Source organism: Pongo abelii, chromosome 5 (assembly GCF_028885655.2).
Source record: "Pongo abelii isolate AG06213 chromosome 5, NHGRI_mPonAbe1-v2.0_pri, whole genome shotgun sequence".
Taxonomy (NCBI): Eukaryota; Metazoa; Chordata; class Mammalia; order Primates; family Hominidae; genus Pongo; species Pongo abelii.
The window spans coordinates 93,891,785-93,910,697 of record NC_071990.2 but is presented as its reverse complement, the minus strand read 5'-3'; the positions used below and the strand labels follow the sequence as shown (position 1 = coordinate 93,910,697).

Below are 18,913 nucleotides of genomic sequence, written 5' to 3'. Positions count from 1 at the left end.
AAATTTTCTTAGTTGGTTAATAAAACACTTCCAAGGCCACAGTCTTGGTTTCAGTTTAAAATATAAGACGATTTTCATGAGGTCTGGGGTCAAACTTCTGTTCTCATGATTGGATACTGATAAGATGAAGAGGTGTCTTTGCTATCCATCTCCAGAATAACACCCCAACTCTATGTTGGCCCTACTCCTGATATCCCTAGTAGTTGACCACTTCTGAAAAAATAGCAAAGGCATCAACTGGCTGAATTTATACCTGCCTCAAAGCAGAGAAAGCTTGAGCCAGGCCTGGCAGTAGTAGGATCATGACTGAGAGTGGGAACTCACCTGTGCCAAGCCCTCAATTTTCCTAAAACTATTAATAGCCAGGGTAAGGAGTCAGCAGATGGAAAGTGGCTAGTGAAGAGGAAAAAAGAGGAAAGCATGGAGGGAGATGGTTGAAAGAGGCCAAAAGATAAATGTTAACTAGTCCTTACACCCTTAAAAGGCGGATTATATATTCTATCTAGATTTAGATTCTTTACATTTGCAAGTTTTCCCTAGAACGGCTTAGTCTTTCTCCTAAGAAAGCATGGGAAAAAGACCCTGGTTATCTTGGTTATCGTAATTCTACCCTATCCCCCAAAGCAGAATTAACTTCCCTGCCTTATAGGACTCATGCTGATAGAATGAATATACTGGGTGGGTCTGGCTTTGTGTATGGGTCCCACGACAGAATTGAATCACAATTGTAGCACTGCAACACTAACATATATCTTGGAATAATTTTATCATGTGTATATTTTTAAAGCTAACCAAAAATAAATGCAGCAATTTTTCCAAATGCTAATATGTAAGTTAGCCTTCTCTTTCAACAAATTGAAGAGAAACTTGCTGGGGTTATGTAACATGAGAAAGAAACTCCTAAAAACATAAGAAGCAAGTGTAGAATTAACTTTACAACTAGGCTTACAGGAATACTGTACAACTTAACAAAAGGGTAAAAATTAAGTAAACATTCTTACAGCCTTATGATGCAGCAACTTGTTATGATATAAAGTAACATAGAAAACAACATCATGGAAAGTAATGGAATGAAAAATTCATTTTGAACCATGTACAAGTTTTCATTTAAAAATCTGTAAAGAAATACTTTAAAATAATTGAGTAGTTATGTGGAAAATTAAGAATGGAACGTTTTCTTGTTTTTACTGTTCATATTTCTATAATAGATAGCTATAATATATTTTAAATAAAAATATACCTGGGAAACAGACTGAATGGGTTAAGCAAACTTTTTCTTGAGGACAGACTTTATCACTAAAGTTCCCTCTTATTTAACTTTGAGAAACAGACCTAACTAGTAACCAGCTAATACTTAATGTTCTTCAACTCCAAACAAACAAAAATGACCCGTGCTAGTGAGCAGGTTATATGGAGCTAAGCAGATGACTGAAGCAGCTGATAGACAGAAAGTGCCTTATAGTAGATAACAACACCAGAGCACACTGTTTAGAAATGTCTTGGTCTCACTTTGCTCTGCCAGCAAGTTCAGGGAGTTAACAATCCAAACTCCCTCATGTATTTAAACTTTGTGCAGTGAGTCATATAAACATTCTTTGAGTTAAACGGTATAATAGATCTAAAAATTTCTTACCCGCTTTCTTTTCTCTCTGAGATGTATCACGCTGTGATATAAATACCCACAGTATTTTACAGGACAATGAACTTAGCTTTTTCTAAGGCCAGTAACTTTTGCTGATTAGTGGAAATCTAGAGAGCTGTAAAATGGCTGTTTGACACTATCTTGGGGATCTTAGAAGTACATTTAGAACATATTTTAAGTTTCAATGTGTTCATAGTTCTAAAACCCCCCCAAAAAATCTGTATATCCATGAATAGTCATATAAAGGATAAAGCACACCAAGAACCTACGACCAACGGAACTACTAATTCTGACAAATAGCCAACCCAGAAAACTTGTAATATTTAATTTTCACCTGTTTATTTATTTTTTTTTTTACCCATCTAGGGATGGGCCAGTTGAATAGAAGTTTGAGATGATGGGTTAAAAGTTTTAGTAATGTATTCATTCTTGCCCTAATACAGTATGTTCCTATTGGTCACATATCTTATCTGCTGTGCTGGGGACTTTTTTCTCTTCTCCTGTTTTCATTCTTTTCATTACAGAACCTGTGATGTCATCAAAGTTCTATTAACTAAACCATAGCAATAAAAGCGCCTTATCATTATAGAAACACTCTAGTGTTCATTACTAGGAATGTGACTTGGTTCAGGATTTGCCTTTTCTCTGTGTCAACTGCTCTAGCCTGCCAGGTCTGTCTCAGAAGAGTCCTGGAAAAGGAAGACATCAAATACCGTTGGGATCCAGTGACATTCCTCTCTTCAGTCCTCACAGAGTGGGCCTGAAAAGCAAGCCTCCACTTATTTTGGTTCTAATAGAGACTGAACAATAGGTGGCTGTGTGCAAAGCCTTTTTCCCTATCCAGTCTATAGTCATTATCCAAGGAATCTCTATTCACATGAGGATAATGCACAGGGCCTCTCTCCTTGTTTAGACTATAGCTAACTCTATCTTAAGGCCCTCATTTTCTTTCTGGCATTTTAATCCTTAGACTTACAGAGCTGCCCAAGAATTAAATAAGCTAAGTTAGAAGAAAATGCTGATATCTCTAGCTCATGGAATGCTAACGTAAAGATATCTCGTGTTTTTTTTTCTCCAGATGCTATCTATACTTACGTTAAGCATCTTCAGAGACACCATGGATGATCTTCATTCTGAATCCCAGGAAGAATTCTGGAAAGCAATCACCTACCTCTTGATATTTTCTCCGTCAGATATTACCTAAAGGTTTTTATTTTTAATTTACTCTCATCTAGACACAGTTCTTTTTAGGGTTGAGAAAAGTTTATTTTCAGAACTAAAAATTAGCTTTTTGCCCCAGCAAAAAGATGAGATGATATTTTCAAGGAAATGTTTTCTTACAAATTTGACAGTTTTTTTTTTTGATTGCTTAGTGAATACTGAATTCACTGATAAAAATAAAGGCATGCCTTTTGGTAGTTTATGAAGAGCATGAAACAAAGTTTGATGTTTTTTGGACCATTGAAGCCACTGTTATATTTATAAGACACCCAACACATAAATAAAAAAAAAATTTCAAGTCTGTACTCAACGGTTGAATTTATTAAATTGGTGCAAAAGTAATTGCAGTTTTTGCCACTAAAAGCAATGGCAAAACCAAAGGTAAGGTCATCCACTGGCCGATACAGTAAGTAATACATAATTATAAAGTAGGCAACACTGGAAACTGAAAATAGAAATCCAGAGTTTGGACAATAATATTACTGATTTAATTTTTTTGTTGTTGTTGTTGAGACGAAGTCTTGCTCTGTCACCCAGGCTGGAGTGCAGTGGCGCCATCTCTGCTCACTGTAAGCTCTGCCTCCCGGGTTCAGGCCATTCTCCTGCCTCACCCTCCCGAGTAGCTGGGACTACAGGCACCCGCCACCAAGCCTGGCTAATTTTTTGTATTTTTAGTAGAGATGGGGTTTCACCGTGTTAGCCAGGATGGTCTCGATCTCCTGACCTCATGATCCACCTCCCACGGCCTCCCAAAGTGCTGGGATTACAGGCGTGAGCCACGGTGCCCCACCTTACTGATTTAATTTTAACTCAATTTCTCCTGGAATGTTTTCTGGGCTCCTGATTGTTAATATAATAAATTCCTAATTATGTAAGGCAAATTATAGAATTTATATGGTCAGTGAACTTGGGTTTTCTCTCCATAGTCACTTCAATTTTAGATTTGGTCTTTTCAACAAAAGAAGGATGACTACAGGAAGTTGGTTAAATTATGGCAATACTACTCACACATAACTTGGAATTTCTATAAAAAATACTTAGGGAATGAAAGTAGTTGATTTCAGTGTAGATTTGGAATTTTCTTGGGGGTATCAATTTTATCTTCAGTAGTTTTGTCTTCCATTTACATGGATAGTTGAAGGTTGGCTCTAAGAAAAGTAAGAATAAACCATTAATAAATTTTTGTTTCAAAATTAGTGGATATTTTTATACTGCACAATCTTAGTTGTTCCTCAAAGAAATTTGAAAAAAAAAATCAGCAAAATAAATGTTATCATTTTGATATGCCTCCATTTTTACATGTGGAAATGAATTAATCTCTAAAAGATTTGATTTTTTATAAAATATTTTTCATTTGTATTGTTTCATATGAGAGACGTCCAGCTCAAAATAGTCTATTTTTTTTTTAATAAAAGGAATTTATTGACTCAGGTAACTGTGAACTCCTAGGGTGAAGTTTGTTTTAGTTAAGGCTGGCACAGGACATCAAACTCTGCCTTCCACCTCTCAGCATTCCTTCCGGCTGTGAGTTGCCCTCACAGTCCTCTGTGGTAGAATGAAATGCAAGCAGAGTGATGGTGACTGGCAACTACAGATTTACATAATCCAAAATGTGTAACTTCAGAGAAAGATAATTTATTTATCTTAACTCAATATATCTATAGCGGGAAGCCATTTGATTCTTCCACATCATGTCTTCAAAACCATAAAGTTCTATGAATAATCAACATTGGGTCTTATGGATTTCTTTTCTGGCATAGAAACAGTGTGTATCTTCCAACAAGTCATATCATGAATCTAAGTAAGTTTTTTGAGTCAAGGTCTCACTCTGTTGCCCAGACTGGGGTACAGTGATGCCACCATAGCTGGCTGCGGAATTGAACTCCTGGGCTCAAGGGATCCTCCCATCTCAATCTCCTGAGCAGCTGGGATAACAGGCATGAGCCACCACACATGACTGTATCTAGATAATTAATTGTGAAAAATTACAGAATACTTACTTTTAAATTAGTTTCACTTTTAAATTCTTCCTTGCCATAGGAAACACAGAATAAGTTTCACCACTTAAATGTGTATTCAATATCTCAAACTTAACATGTCCAGAACTGAGATTCCCCAAATCTGCTCTTCCACAATCTCTACTTTAGTTGATGCCTACTACATTTCCCCTGGCTATTTAGACAAAAAACCTTATGGTCATCCTTAACATTTTTCATTCATTTCATTATAGCTAATCCATCAGTAAAATCTGTTGGCTCTATGGATGTCTTAGTCCATTTAGACTGCTATAATAAAATACCATAATCTGGGCAGCTTATAAACAATAGAAATATTTTTCTCACGTTCTGGAGACTGAGAAGTTTATGATCAATGTGTTGGTAGATTCAGTGTCTGTTGAGAGCCTGGTTTCTGGTTTATAGATGTTGGCTTTTTGCGGTGTTCTCTCATGGTCAAAGGGGAGAATGAGCTCCTTTGGGTTTATTTTATAAGGAATAAATAAATGAATAAATAGAATAAATAAACAGAATAGAATTCATGAATAGAATTTGTAAAATAAACCCAATGTTCTCTCACCATCTGCTATAGTACCACGTGAAATTAACGTATCATTATCTTATGCCTGGATTATTGTAAAAGCCTCTTAACTGGTCTTCCTACTCCCACACTTAGCCTCTTTCAATGTATGTCTTCCACACAGCCAGAGTCTTCCCTTACAGTCTACCTTCAGTCACATAACCCCTCTGCTGAGCATTCTCCAGTGGCTTCTCATCTCATGTAGAGTAAAAACCAAAGTTTTTAAATGACCTAATAAGACCCTTTATGAACTTGCTCCTAGTTCCCTTGCTGATCACATCTCCCAATATATTCCCCTATCTCCCTCTGCTCCAGTCTCATGGGCTTCCTTGTTCTTGAACATATCAGCCCTCCTCCTGATCTATGACCCTTGTATTTGCTGGAATCTCACCTGGAATTCTCACCCCCAAATTCTCCATTCCTTACTTCGGCCGTCTTTAACTTTCTCATCTTACTATTATCTTCCATAGCTAACCTACCTAAAATTGCATCTCATCAGTTTCTGGTCTCTTCCCTACCTAATTTTTCTCCTTATCATTAGTTATTTAATTACCTTGTCTCTTCCATCTAGGCACCATATATGGAATAGTCCCTGTCAAGCCGGCCACGGTGGCTCACACCTGTAATCCCAGCATTTGGGGAGACCTAGGTGGGTGGATCACCTGAGGTCAAGGGTTTGAGACCAGCCTTGCCAACATGATGAAACCCCATCTCCATTAAAAATACAAAAATGAGCCAGGAGTGGTGGTGGGCACCTGTAGTCCCAACTACTCGGGAGGCTGAGGCAGGAGAATTTCTTGAACCTGGGAGGCGGAGGATGCAGTGAGCCAGGATCGCATCACTGCACTCCAGCCTGGGCGACAGAGTGAGACTCTGTTTCAAAAAAAAATAAAAATAAAAGAATAGTACCTGTCACATAGTGGGTATTCAATAAATATCTGCAGAATAAATGAATGAATGACTGAAAAAATGGCTGAGGAAGAAGTGTTGAAGATTGTTGACATCATAAGAGGTTGGTCCACAGAAAAGTGAATTCAGCTGACAATAGACAACATGGTCTAGGTCTCAAAGTATATTAGGCAGTGATGGAACCAATACACTTACAGTAAACAATGATTGGCATATGCACATATGGCTATGAGCATTTTGCCCTTTCTACTTATTCTCTATTATTGGAGTTTCTCAGTGATATTTGATAGAGGCATCTTCCTGCTGTGATCTGTTTTAGTTTGTATGTATATACTGCAGCAAATAGTCACTCTTCTCACCTTTATCACTGGTGATAAAGGAGAAGTAGAGGAAGATGTGAACAAATCTAAATAGAAGAAGTAACTGGCACAATTTTGTAGTTTATAAATTATTTAGGTGATAATATTGTTTATAAGGCTGATCTATTCAGTGTATTGAGTTTATATAAACAGGAAGTAGGGTTGTATCATTACAATAGCAGCTCTACTCTTACAACTCTCAAAAGAATTTTTCCACATTATCTATTGGTAACTTAAGCTAAAATTATGAACAATGTTAAGGTCTAATAAAACAGTTTTAAAAATGGACCATCTTTAAAAATTTCCACTTATTGTTGCTCTTTTGTTCGGATAGATGTTGTTCCCATAGTTAGCAGAGAACTAACAACCTTAGGCACCCTTGTAATTACTACAATTTGTTACAGCTAACTGACCATTTCTCTTTGTGGATTAGTTTGAGGGTTGCATGTGGCATATGTTAATCTGCAGCAACCTTTCCAAAGATGTTGAATTATGAGCTTTGCAAGACTCTTTTGATGCCTAATTTCATCCAGCTTCACAATTTGCCAAGTTGTATTTTTTTCTTCTTCTAGCAAATGAGCTGTCTGCTAGTTCTTGCCCCCCAACTCTGAACCCCCATGCATTTAAGATTATCCGTCAGTCTTTGTTTGTCCAAAGTTTTTCTAGATGTACCTAATGTGATTTCTTTGTATTTATCCTAGTCAGTTTTGTAGGGCTTCTTGGCTTCTGAGGTTGATATCTTTTGACAGTTTTGGAAAATTCTCAGCCAGTGTCTGTTCGAATGTGATTACTGCCTGTTGTCTCTCTCCTCCCCTTCCAGGAATCTGATGATATTTCTTATTGGAATATTTTACTGAGGTCCATATGTATCTTAGCCTCTTTTGCACACTTTCCATCATTTTTGCTCTCTGAGTAATTCCAGTATTTCCCATTGACCTATTTTAGAGCTCATAATCCTATCTCCTGCTATTAAACCCATCTATTGAGATTCTAAATTCTGTAATTGCATTTTTAGTTACAGAGTTTCCATTTGATTATTTCTGTATCTGTCATTTATGTTTTAAACATATAAATCAAATTTCATATCTGATAACTTCACTAATGGAGTCATCTATACATCTGTTGATTATGTATACTTTTGTCCCTTGGGTCCTGTCTCTTAAAATGTTTAGTAATTTTTAATTTAGTAACTAACATTGTGTCTAAAAAAATTTAGAGACTCTAAATGGTGCTATATTTATAGAAACTTCATTCTCTTCTGGCAGATACATATAGTGGGGGCTCTATCTACCAATATTCCATCAAACTCTGGTTCTTCCCAATATGGTGTGTTCCTCCAAGGATTCCAATAGGGAACCTGTAGTCTTTATTATACTACATTTTAGAGACTGTAATTTACATTGTATTATGTTGGTGCAAAAGTAATTGTGTTTTTTTGCTATTACTTTTAATGGCAAAAACCGGAATTACTTTTGCACCAACCTAATAGTCCTTTGCCCTTGAACAGTTTAATAATTTGACTGGCATCTAAAGTGGAAATCCACTAGTATTGGGCTTAGTTCCTTTTCATTCCCACATCTCCAAGATCATGGATCTCAAGTCCTAGATGTTTGGCAAACCTGTACTCCAACTCTTGTCTGTTCATCTCTTTAAGATTACCAGAAGCTCTGTTGGCTTCCTTGCCTTCCTTCCTAGCAGAGGCTACAGGGGTCTCTAACTCTTGAATTTCAGCTCACATCTCTGCATTGGCCTTCCTACTAAGATTCTCCTCTTTCAAGTGCTGGTTGTCTCAGTAGCTCTCTGATACCTTCAAACAGACTTTTTTTGGTTTTAATTTTGGGTTTTATTACCCATAATAAATCTGTTTCCCCTAGTTGTCCTTAGCAAGAGCAATACTCCATTACATTTAGAAGTGAAATTCTGGATTTAAATTTCTAAAGTAAATTTTTATTTCTAAAATTGTAGTTAATTTTTTTGGCACCTGGAATGTTTGCCTTCTGTAAGTCTTGAGCAGCATCATTCAATAGAAATAAACCCATATGCTGTTCAATTTTTCAGTAACCACAATTTTAAAAAGTAAAAGTGAAATTAATTTTGTAATATATTTTATTTAACTCAAACTATCTCAGATATCATCATTCAATATATTATCAATATAAAAATTAACCATACATTTTACATTCTTTTTTTCAAATTAAGTTTGTGAAACCTGGTGTGCAACTTACACTCAATTAGATCTCAACTTGAACTAGCCATATTTTAAGCAGGGGGTAGTTATGTGAAGTTAAGTGGCTACTGCATCTGAACATGCAGATGTAGATAGCAAAAAAGAGGTAAATTTAATAAAAATGTGAAGGAAATGTAGCTTAAGTATATTTGAAAAAAAAGTTGTTACTTTTGGTGATATTTCTGTTAATTACTTTTTTGTGTTTTATTTTTTCTTGATCTTTTTGAGACCTGGAGAAAAGGGAAGGTAGAACTGATTGATAACGTCTATTTATATAGAATTAAAAGAATATGAAAAGTTTAAAGGAGCATAAATAAAAATCTTCTATTGGCAAACATTTCAGAAGTTTTTTTTTTCCAGAAAACAAAACACATACCAGTCTTTAATTTGTATTGCTTTGATATCTGCTTTAGTTTATTTGAGTATTTGTAGAATGCAGGCTACATGTTTAGGTGAAATTGGTAGACCATGGCTATCTACCCTGTGATACAAAAATCATATTTCTGGGCCCGAAATACCTTCCCAATTCATTGATAGCTACTGCCATATCTGTGGCAGATGGTAAAGCCCTTAACTGTACAATTGGAGAAAGAAAGAATAAAAGAAAATCCTCAAGAGTTAAATAGCACTGAGAGAGATAACTCATTGACTTAAATTCTGAGAGAAAAATGGGGACTTTCTTGACCTTTCTTCTTACAGCTGTCGATGGTGATACAAGTAATCAAGTATTTAAGCAATGGAGGATGGAAGACAAATAGTCAAATGATACTTGCTAAGATTTACTGGGTACCTGTAACATTGTCTTATAGCTTCACAACAGTCGCTAATGTAGGTGTTATAATTATTCTCAACCACATTCTGCAGATAAGGAAATCATGACACAGAAAGGGTATGCGTTTAAAGTTTCATGGCAAATAAATGATGAAACTGGAATTTTAACTGAGATTGACTTGCTCCCGACTCTGAAATCTGAACTGCTGCTCTCTATTGTCTCCTGCATATAACATACAATTTTGCCTTGACCTAGACCCCCTGCTAAAAACTGTGGCTTTTAATATTCTGTGTAATTCATTGCATAGAGATGTCAGAATGAATTTAGATCACCTATAAATACCTCCTGGAGATTACCTGAATCATTGTATTTTATCTTTGTAATTTTAAGGAATATTTGAATTATACTAGTTGAGAAAGAAAGAGACAAAGGGTATCAGTTCCCTGGGTTTTGAGTAGATAATGGCAAAGTTTCTCCTATAATTCAGGGCTCTCTGACAGCTAAGTCAATATTGAAAACTGTTAGGGTTAATATTCCTTTGCCTGTTATGCTCAACAGGGCATTATGTAGTGAATGATTCTCTTTCATACTCCAAGCTATTCTGACATCAGGCAGATTCAATTTTAGCCATAATTTCATTAAGATGAATCTGCTGGAAAGATAAGCACGGACTGGACTGAACAGTATTATGAGTGAAGTGCTAATTCCATTTTCCCTAACTTTGTTCCTATACCTTGGTCTTGTATTTCATTTAATGTAGCATAAGTCGCTTCAGCATTAGTAATGAGCACTTTCAACAACCATATCGCTTCCATTTTCCACACTATGCTATGTCCTGTGTCTTCTAGAAGTTTCCTCTCCCTGGGGTCACTTGCTAATGAAGATCCTTCTCAATCTCTGATTTTCATGTGGATTTCTGTGCATATTAAATGTGCCAGCCTGACAGATGAAACTGATCTCTGTCTAAGGAGTGGATAGAAGAGGGAGGCAACCCTCTATGTGGTAGCCTGCCAACATGGCTGCTTCTCGCGAGGGAGGAGAGATGCTCCATCTGAAGCCTCTTTGCCAGTAGTATCTGGGTGAATGCCAACTGTGATTATGTGTCTGCTAGTCTCAAGTTCCAGACAGAAGGAAAAAACTAGTAAAGAGCTTCCTTGGACTCCAGTCTAACTATCTTTACGTCCTCCTGCTTTACCAAAGCAACCTATTATGCCAATTCCGGCCAGGTGCGGTGGCTCACGCCTGTAATCCCAGCACTTTGGGAGGCCGAGGCGGACGGATCACGAGGTCAGGAGATTGAGACCATCCTGGCTAACAAGGGAAAACCCGTCTGTACTAAAAATACAATAGCTAGCTGGGCGTGCACGTGCCTGTAATCCCAGCTACTGGGGAGGCTGAGGCAGCAGAATCCCTTGAACCAGGGAGGCGGAGCTTGCATTGAGCCGAGATCCGGCCACTGCACTCCACCTGGAGACTGGGCTAGACTCCATCCAAAAAAAAAAAAGAAAAAGAAAAGAAATACTGCCAATTCCACTTCACGTCTGCCCACTGATGTTACACACCTGTCTCTTCAGAAAAATAGATACCTCCTAAGAGCGCAGTGTCAATTCTGAGTGCCGACTTTTAAATTGAAGAGATGAGAATAGAAACTGAACTATTCGTCATCCGTGAGTACTGTATTTTGCCTCTTTTGTAAATGAGAAGAAATTAATAAATACCAAAAAGCTTTGAGGTCAGCTTGTTTTTAAATAAAATAACAATAGAAAGCTGTGATGAGTTGTGGTATCACTGTAGCAAAGTAGTGGTTGCAAAATAATCTAGTCCTGAGATACCTAACATGATGCAATTCCAGAATTGAGGAACCCAAAGCATGGTATTGTAAACTCAGTTTTTCTTTCTATTTTTTTTTATTTGGCTCTGCAAATGAAATAGTACAATGAAATCCAAAAGGATAATCTCAGAGCGATAGTAGTCCCTTTGGTAAGCAATCTCATAAGATGTACTCTATAGTCAACTAAACATGTGTGTATGTGTGTGTGTGTGTGTGTCCTATACTTTTTATCCAGTCATTCCACCTATAGAAATTTATCCTTGATAGAAGTGCCTGTGAACATAAGTACATGTGAACAAAAAATTTTACTATAGCTGTATTTATAAGTGTGGGGAAAAAGGAAACATTCTCAACATTTTTAAACAGGGAAATTACTGTTAATATCCATTTTGGAATAATTTTTCAGGCCATTATATTGCCATCTGATTATTTGTAGGTATGTACAATTTGTTAGAAAAGTAAATGGCATGAAATCAAATATATGATCCCCTTTTGATAAGCACAATGAGATTTAAGAACAACAAACTCTTCCAACCATAATCCCCTTATGTGTGCAAATAATATCCTTGTATGAGCATGGAGAAAGGCATGGAAAGAATCAATCCAAGTTATGAGAAAAGCCTATGCAAGAAAGGAAATAAAGAAGACTTAGGGGAAAATATTCTAAAAAATAAAACAAGCAAACAAAGAGATATATAGACTCAAGTTTATGAAAAGGCCAGGATGCTTGTATTGTAAAATCACTTAACTATCTCCTCCATTGCCTGCTACAATTTCTTAATTTTCCCCTGTAAGGATAATTTCATAGATTTTGTGAGTCTGTACATGCAAATTTGTCTTTGAATGATGTCAATAAGAGCAATTTATTTTTATTACATTCATTTGTCATGTAAGGTAGATGAGACTGGGGGTATCTTTGACATGCGGTGTTCTTAGGAGGGAAATCTTAGCCAAATGTAAGCTGTGACAGATTCAGGCATCTCAAACTCAAGTGAGAATACTCAGAATAGAATGAATGCCCAATTTGCATATTTTTAGAAGAAAAATTTTTCTAGCACATGTCTCTATCTTCTTATTGGCCTGGTTTTTATCACGTATCACTCTACACTAATATTGTCAATGGAATGGGATTATTCTGATTGGCTTAAGCTAATCAACATTTCGCCCCTGGAGTTGAGGAGGGACCAATGAGACAGATGGCTACCTAATAACTAAACAATAGCAGGGTGCACAAGTAAGAAACAACGCTATAAGAAGAAGCAATGGCTATGGAGCAGGCAACCAACATTGTCCACCCAGCCTTCATTTTGTCTACCCTACTAAAGATGGTTTGCCTGAATGGCTGCCTTTCCTACTAAAGAGGATTAATATACTAAATATATATTACTTATATATCCCATGCATTTACTGCTTGAATACAATGCAAATGAACCTTAGTTTATATAACACTCAACACTTGCTACATACCTTTTCCTTGACTTACTGAAACAAAGCTATCCTCAGGTGTTTGGGAGATTTCTCACCAGTGTATACTGCAAAAATGCAGAGAGGTAAATGTGAAATTGTTTCAGTAGATTCTTTATGAGGTTATGCGTGGCTGGGTGATTGACTCATCAGTTGAATACAGCGGGGAAATTGGCCTTTAGATGTTTTTAACTATAGAAATAATGCTATAAAAATCAGTTGCAAATCACATAGCTAAATTTCTAGTATTCAATTAAAAGGTAATCATATCACACATAATAAAATAGTGTCTTTTGTAAAATAGATGATAACATTTTAAAAATGTAGAGTTACTGATTTTGAAATTAAAGTGATGCTGCCAAAATTTACTTGCTCCAAATGACTTAAGTGAAAGACTCGTTACAAAAAAAAATTAAAGGTGTTATGGCTGTCTCGAGAATCTAGTTAACAGTTTGCTCCTGGCCAGATGTGGTGGCTCATGTCTGTAATCCAAGCACTTTGGGAGGCCAGGGCGGGCGGATCACCTGAGGTCAGGAGTTTGAGACCAGCCTGGCCAACATGGTGAAACCTTTCTCTACTAAAAATACAAAAAATTAGCTGGGCATGGTGGTGTGTGCCTGTAATCCCAGCTACTCAGGAGGCTGAGGCAGGAGAATCACTTGAAACCAGGAGGCAGAGGCTGCAGTGAGCTGAGATCATGCCACTGCACTCCAGCCTGGGTGACAGAGGGAGAGTCCATCTCAATAAATAAATAAATAATAATACAAATAAAAATTTAAAAAAAGAGTTTTCTCCTATGGTGCGTAGGGTCTGAAGCCCACACACAGAGATCTAGGGAGCTAAAGTTGCATCTTGGTTATAGAGGTGACAATTTGATTCCTCAGTGATGGTGACATCTAGGAGCAGTATGGTCCAAAAAACCTGGGAACTGGCCAACAACATGGAAGAAGCTCAGAGTATCCATGAAAGCTACAAATATGACAAGAAGCAGCAGCAAGAAATCCTGCCAGCAAAGCCCTGGGTTAACAATCACTATTACTTTAAAGTACTGCAAAATCTCAGCATTAGCTCTACTGAAGATGATGATGCATGCCAGGTCAGGGGGCAACTTGGAAATGATGGGTTTGATGACAGGAAAGGTAGACGGTGAAACCACGATTATTATGGGCAGTTTTACTTTGCCTGTGGAGGGCACTGAAACCCAAGAAAATGCTCAGGCTGCTGCATATGAGTACGTGGCCACATACATAGAAAATGCCAAAAAGGTTGGCTGCCTTAAAAATGCAATCGGTTGATATTATAGGCACCTTGGCCATGGCTGCTGGCTTTCTGGCATCATGTTAGTACTCACCTGCTCAATAAGCAGCTCTGGGAACCATTTACAGCAGTGGTGATTGATCCAACAAGAACAATATCTGCAGGGAAGGTGAATCTTGATGCCTTTAGGACATACCCAAAGGGCTACAAACCTCCTGATGAAGGACCTTCTGAGTACCAGACTATCCCGCTTGATAAAATAGAAGATGTTGGTATACAATGCAAATAATATTATGCCTTAGAAGTCTTGTATTTCAAATTCTCTTTGGGTTGCAAATTGCTTGAGCTTCTGTGGAATAAATATTGGGTGGGTACACTGAGTTTCATTGTTGGGTTTAGAAACACATGATCGAAAATCAGAAGACAAACTTGCCAAAGCCAACAGAGACAGGAGTAAAACTACAGTAGAAGCTGTCCATGGATTGATGTCTCAAGTTATTAAGGATAAACTGTTTGATCAGAGTAACATCTCTTAAACAGTCACTGAGAAGCACTTTTGCCCAAAAAACAATATGAGAAAAATACTCAAGTAACACTTTAAAACTAATTACCCAAAATCTGATTAAAAGTATAAGGTGCTCTGACTTGTCTTGAATACTAACATCCTGTAATAAAACTCTTTAAAATTTTTTTTAAAAGGGCTTTTTTTTGGGCTTCTCTTTTTTTGCACAAATTCATTGGTCTACATTAGCCACCTTTTGACTTAGGTTTTCTTTCCCTCTAATTTCTCTCACTTTTTTGAAAGACTAGAGAAACAAGACTTCATTATCAAGTACTCTTTTGTCAAGGTTATATCAGATCATTGAAATTACTGACCACACTTATTCTCATAATTTTTCAGGACCCTATAACTTTTGAGGAGGGTTTGTATATTAATCCTTACTTCTAATTTTAAAATACTGGATAGCTAATGAGTTTTAATAACAAAACAAATACTGGATTAAGCTTTAGATAAATGGATTTCATAGAAATCAAATACTTATCTGTGTAGAGCTTGTATCATATTTGCTTTTGATATAAAATTTAAATCAATATTTATTGCATTTAGGTTTAGCTAATCTTTATTTTGAAAGCCAAATAATAAAAAATAAAAATAGCTGACAAAAGCTCGTTTTACTTAAAGAAATTGTGGTAAGTATAAAATGGTTTTAAACATCTTCCAGAAAATAGAATTAAAAATTATAATTTTTTATGTATAAATGGATAAGAAAAATTCTATCTGAAACATTTAAATATTACTACAAATTTTATCCTAATACTTGATTGATATCCATGTAATTGTTGAAGTAAAATTGACATTTGTGCACCTCTGCTGATTTCTTTTCTATGAAAAGCATCTCAGATTTTGACATTCTCTCTCTCTCCCTCTCCCTCTCTCTCTCTCTTTTTATTTACTGGTAATCTTGTAAATGGTAAACTTGAATATGGGCAGTTGGGAAGCCCTTAGTTTTCTAGAAGGATCTAATTAGGGGAAAACAAGGGTTGGATCAAATCTCTTGGAATTCTTCTGAAAGTTAAATCATAAGAATCTGTACTGTGTTGCAACATAGACTAGTTATAGTCTATATTCTTTTCAGAAGAATAATCTTGTATTCAGTGTTTCTAACAAAAGCTAAACTGAAAGAAATAATGTTGATGCAAGATCATTTGGAAGATATACACCGCATCTATTATTTTAGATAAGAAAGAGTATACTCCTGAATTTAGCCAGGGCATCCAAAAGCATGATAGCCCACTTGTAGGATGGCATTTGCCCAAGTGGGGGTGGTAAGAAATATGGGACTAAGGAGAAGACACTATGACAAATTTCTGAAGTCCTTTGTACCGCTTATTATAAGGGTGTGGTATTAATAGATGATACTGTTTAATGCATGATATTATACAATGTCCTCTTAACGAGTATCCTTGAAGAAATTTATTTCTCATTCTATGATATTTTATAAGGTTCTCATTTTTAACTTTTTTCTTGGATTAATCTTTTTATTATAACTTATTTTATTTTGCTTTATGTTGTATACATTTTAACTTTCTTTTAAACCATTTTGGATCAATGCCCAAGATACATAGTTTGGGGCAGAATGAGAGAGAGAAGAAGAAAGAAGAGAAGGGAAGGGAAAGGAAGAAAAGGGAGAATGAGAGAATTCTGTTTTGTATTTCTCCTATCATAAGTTACAGGCTCTTACAACAAAGGGGATAGTAGAAATAGAATTGGTGATTTCTCCTTCAGTTTACAACACCGTTATTTTTTTCTGTGAAAATGTAAGAAATTTATGTAAATTTGTTAAATGATATTCAGATTAAAGAAAGCTGTTAGATTGGATCAAAATAGATGAATTTCAAATCAAAACAAAAATTGAAGGTTTTCAGAAGTCAAAAAACAGATTTTTATCTTACTTCTTTTGGTTTAAAAAAATTTTTTTTGTAGATACGTGGGCTCACTATGTTGTCCAGGCTGGTCTTAAAACTCCTGGCCTCAAGAGATCCTCTCGCCCTGGCCTCCCAAAGTGCTGGGATTACAGGTGTGAGCCCCTGCAGCCAGCTTATCATAGGTTTTTAATAGGTAGTTTGATAGTTTATTTAACTATTAGCCTGGGCAGGGTAGTTTGGGGAATTAAAATTGGGTATTAATTATATCAATTCTAAAAGTATACGCTTAAGCAAAATCTGGATTATTTTCCATCACAAAGTTTATTCTCTCAAACTGTCCATGATCTTGGTTCTAAAGGAAATTGAATAAGAAGTTTGTCATTGAAATCTATTACCTTACTGGAAAATCTCTTAAAGTAATTCTTGAAGTATATGACCTTTTAACGAGATACAATAAAACAGCAACTTGATTACTGGTAATTGTTAGTGTGAACTTTACTGATAGTTAAATTTGTAAAAAGACAAATGGTTTTGTTTTTGTGGGATCAAAAATGTATTTCAAAGAGTTTATATGATAGTTTCCAAGATTAGAAAACCTTGGCCTGATTCCAAAACTATGAAAAAAATCAGCTTCAATATTCAACGCTAAAGCATTCATGAGAGAGATGCAGTCATTCAGAAAGCTGAGTTCAATATAGAACAAAATGAAAACCACAGCCTCTCAGACCACTCCCTCCTTCCACCTTCTCATATTGCAAATACAATATTTCCATTATCAGAAGATCCATTTTCAAGTCAGAGCTGCTGCTAAAACAGCCTAACTGGAGGGGGAAGAAATGGCAAAACAGTAAAAAGAAATGCTTTGTAAATCACCCTTCAAAAGCTGTCCTGGGAGGAACGTGATATACCTCAGCATCTTATGTGTTTAGCAAATAATTTCAGCTGTGCATTCTAAACGTAGCTTTCTCTCCTTTACCTAATTACTGAAATATGTGCTGCAGTTTGCAGAACTTCGCCACTGTCATAACTTTTCTTGAAGTTCAGCCAACCAATGATAATAAAGCTGTCACGAGATTAAAGGGGGCTGCAAGTCATTGCTTCTGACATTTATATGTACCATGGGAAATGCAAACAAGTATGTGGAGTTATTAGTAATATTATGGGCTTTGAATCCTTAAAACAGAGAGCTTAAGACATCTGCCTCGGCAAGGAAGGTGAGAATTGAGGTAAATCCAAATTGCGTCCTCCTTTTGTATAGAACAGGAAGCCAAGCTCAAGAAAGCATGGGGAGTGGTTTATTCCATTTCCTTCGTGTGGCGTCGGTATGAAGCATATGCCTCAGATACACACCCTTAGAAGGGATAATCTCAGTTGTGGAGAAAAGAAAATAGTAAAACTTTACGTAAAACACATGGGGTCTTTCTTGGGGCCCTTCTCTGGCCCAGCCTCATGTCATTGATTTTAGTACCAGTTCTGGGCTTGGAGTAAGACAAGGCAGTATAAAGGATGCAGGAAAACTCTCCTCAGAGGTTTTGCTGCTATGCAGAAGTTTCTTTGATTTTTGTTTAGTGAAGGATACCAAATTAGGAACAAAAGTTTAGAGGGAAAAAATACTATGTTGTTTTAAAAATGGGAGGAAAACTCATGTTTTATCATTGAGTTCTATCCTTATTATTATTTTTTAACCTTATTCTTTTCTCTGTCTTCCCTTTGGTTTTGAGGTGTATCAAAATAAGTTGGGTCTAAGTCTGGAACATTTGTCTTTTCCTTTCAATTATGCAAAAGGACAATGCACTTCATTATCTTTGGTGATAATAGATTCCCAAAAATCTAGGCTGATTCAGAGCTATACTTCGTCAAACAAAAAAAAAATTTAATTTTTCAAAATAATCTTTTAAAATTGTTATTTTGATGCTGATTTTCAGCTATAAATTTGGCTTCTGGAGATTAGTCAGTGAATGAAGAAAATACTGGCTCTTTGTAGTTGATATGTTGATAATTTGAAACCAGATCTTTTTCAGGAAAGCCTTGACTCTGAAAATACCGCACACAAGCCTTCCTGATTTGTTCATCCCTCTCCTACTCTAGGAAACTGCAGTTTGAGTGTGATTAGTGCAAAGATCCTAAATTGCATAGGATAAGGTACTAGAGGTATTTAGGAGGAAATAGAATATGGAGAAAAGAGACTGGGAGTTCTAAAGCATTTGGCATAGTTTCGATTCTGCTAATA

The 18,913-nt window shown here is 36.3% G+C and overlaps 1 pseudogene; it reads left to right on the top strand.

Annotated features, from left to right (window-relative positions):
* The first annotated feature begins 13,885 nt into the window (after window positions 1–13,885).
* LOC100938345 (COP9 signalosome complex subunit 5-like) lies at window positions 13,886–14,792 on the top strand (annotated as a pseudogene).
* The last annotated feature ends 4,121 nt before the right edge of the window (window positions 14,793–18,913 follow it).